The sequence below is a fragment of the Triticum dicoccoides genome, chromosome 6B (assembly GCF_002162155.2).
Source record: "Triticum dicoccoides isolate Atlit2015 ecotype Zavitan chromosome 6B, WEW_v2.0, whole genome shotgun sequence".
In the NCBI taxonomy this organism is placed as follows: Eukaryota; Viridiplantae; Streptophyta; class Magnoliopsida; order Poales; family Poaceae; genus Triticum; species Triticum dicoccoides.
The window spans coordinates 353,697,330-353,700,642 of NC_041391.1; positions in this window are offsets into that span (position 1 = coordinate 353,697,330).

A 3,313-nucleotide genomic window follows, 5' to 3' on the forward strand; every position below is an offset into this window, starting at 1 on the left:
TGCGAGAGCGCATCGAGAACATCTCCATCGACATTCGTCACTCCGAAGCAAGGAAAAGGGACTACATCGACAAGAAGCTTTCCGCACAAAAAGAGGAGCAAGATGCAAGGATGGAGGATATTCGGGCCTTAATCAAGTCTATTTCCCCTTCATCATCTTCAAGGCGGCGGCGACCAAGTCGATCATCTTCGGAGCGCCCAAGTGATGCAAGCGCAATTCATCCACATCCACATCTACATGGCGACAACCATAACATTCGTGATCCACATCGTCCTGAAGGGCAAGTCACCTCCAAGAAACATGTGCACGACGACGATGAACGACATATACTACGAGCTCAAGCACGACAAAGACATCATCATCATGAAGATGCTCCACAAGTGCAAATGTACAAGTCCCGACAAGCCCTACTTCACGCCAAGGCCAAGCTTCAAGAGCACAAAACAAGACCGCGAGACCAGCACCACCAAGACGGAGCTACGGCTACCACCACCACTTCTTCATATTTGCCAAGTGCTATCAAGGCGTCTTCGCCTTTGGACGTACGACATCTTCGCCTACTTCCCATGAGTTCGCCTACATCGACATCCTCAACAACAAGGTGACCATCTACAAGTGAGGCCGACACTTCCATCCTCGGAAGCCCCTCAAGGAAGATGGCCGAGCATGGGAAATTCCCTTCGGTCATGGAGACGAGCTACGAGGTGCCACATCATATGGGCCTCCTACAACAAGACGACGACAAGACGATTGAGCAAGGGCCATCCGCTTCGACCACGGCGACGAGCGCGAACCTCTTCAACAACATGAAAACGTCGCCCACATTGGACTCATACTCCGAGTCAAGCTACGCGACCGCACATGGAGACATTTGCACCTACATCTCTCTGCACCCACATATGTCGAGATGCCCCATTTGTCATGTGAGGAGAGCCACCACCCCATGAGTGAGATGAGTGACTCCACCATATATGACATTGAGAGCATTTCCTATGAGAGGATGAGTGTGACCACCACTAGCCCCACACATGAGAGCATGCCACACATCCTATGTGAGGTTGAGCGCCATTTGAGTGACTCCACCAACCATATGAGTGAGAGCATCCTTGAGGGAGTGAGTGAGCCACAACACTTAGTGAGTGAGGTAGTTGACATGGCATGTGAGGCCACTATGATTTCTAACGAATTAACCTGTACTCCTAGTGTGTTTTCTTCTTTGGTGCTAGGTCTCCTACATGACGACATGCCTACCCTCGACGAGTCCATCCCTCCAATGGACAAACCGATGGCCATGGTGGACGATGATGCACCACCCACATGGTTCCATCAAGATGAAGATGGCAACGATTGGATCTTCAACACCTCACCTACAACACATGAGTGATGCTCCAAAGGTAACATATGTGATGGTGCTTCTCTTATCCCACTAGCGGACTATCTTACAAATGATTGCTTGCATGATGTTGACCCACCTATTCCCATGCTTCATGCTAGTGCGACTTCCTCATGTCAAGAGCACAAAAGAAGACCGCGAGACGAGCACCACTAAGGCGGAGCTACGACTACCACCACCACTTCGTCATCTTCGCCTTTGGACGTACGACATCTTATCCTACTTCCCATGAGTTCGCCTACATCGACATCCTGAACAACAAGGTGACCATCTAAAGTGAGGGCGACACTTCCATCTTCGGAAGCCCCTCAAGGAAGATGGCCGAGCATGGGAAATTCCCTTCGGTCATGGAGACGAGCTACGAGGTGCCACATCATATGGGCCTCCTACAACAAGACGACGACAAGACGATTGAGCAAGGGCCATCCCCTTCGACCACGGCGACGAGCGCGAACCTCTTCAACAACATGAAAACGTCGCCCACATTGGACTCATACTCCGAGTCAAGCTACGCGACCGCACATGGAGACATTTGCACCTACATCTCTCTGACACCCACATATGTCGAGATGCCCCATTTGTCATGTGAGGAGAGCCACCACCCCATGAGTGAGATGAGTGACTCCACCATATATGACATTGAGAGCATTTCCTATGAGAGGATGAGTGTGACCACCACTAGCCCCACACATGAGAGCATGCCACACATCCTATGTGAGGTTGAGCGCCATTTGAGTGACTCCACCAACCATATGAGTGAGAGCATCCTTGAGGGAGTGAGTGAGCCACAACACTTAGTGAGTGAGGTAGTTGACATGGCATGTGAGGCCACTATGATTTCTAACGAATTAACCTGTACTCCTAGTGTGTTTTCTTCTTTGGTGCTAGGTCTCCTACATGAAGACATGCCTACCCTCGACGAGTCCATCCCTCCAATGGACAAACCGATGGCCATGGTGGACGATGATGCACCACCCACATGGTTCCATCAAGATGAAGATGGCAACGGTTGGATCTTCAACACCTCACCTACAACACATGAGTGATGCTCCAAAGGTAACATATGTGATGGTGCTTCTCTTATCCCACTAGCGGACTATCTTACAAATGATTGCTTGCATGATGTTGACCCACCTATTCCCATGCTTCATGCTAGTGCGACTTCCTCATGTCAAGAGCACAAAAGAAGACCGCGAGACGAGCACCACTAAGGCGGAGCTACGACTACCACCACCACTTCGTCATCTTCGCCTTTGGACGTACGACATCTTAGCCTACTTCCCATGAGTTCGTCTACATCGACATCCTGAACAACAAGGTGACCATCTAAAGTGAGGGCGACACTTCCATCTTCGGAAGCCCCTCAAGGAAGATGGCCGAGCATGGGAAATTCCCTTCAGTCATGGAGACGAGCTACGAGGTGCCACATCATATGGGCCTCCTACAACAATACAACGACAAGACGATTGAGCAAGGGCCATCCCCTTCGACCATGGCGATGAGCGCGAACCTCTTCAACAACATGAAAACGTCGCCCACATTGGACTCATACTCCGAGTCAAGCTACGCGACCGCACATGGAGACATTTGCACCTACATCTCTCTGACACCCACATATGTCGAGATGCCCCATTTGTCATGTGAGGAGAGCCACTACCCCATGAGTGAGATGAGTGACTTCACCATATATGACATTGAGAGCATTTCCTATGAGAGGATGAGTGTGACCACCACTAGCCCCACACATGAGAGCATGCCACACATCCTATGTGAGGTTGAGCGCCATTTGAGTGACTCCACCAACCATATGAGTGAGAGCATCCTTGAGGGAGTGAGTGAGCCACAACACTTAGTGAGTGAGGTAGTTGACATGGCATGTGAGGCCACTATGATTTCTAACGAATTAACCTGTACTCCTAG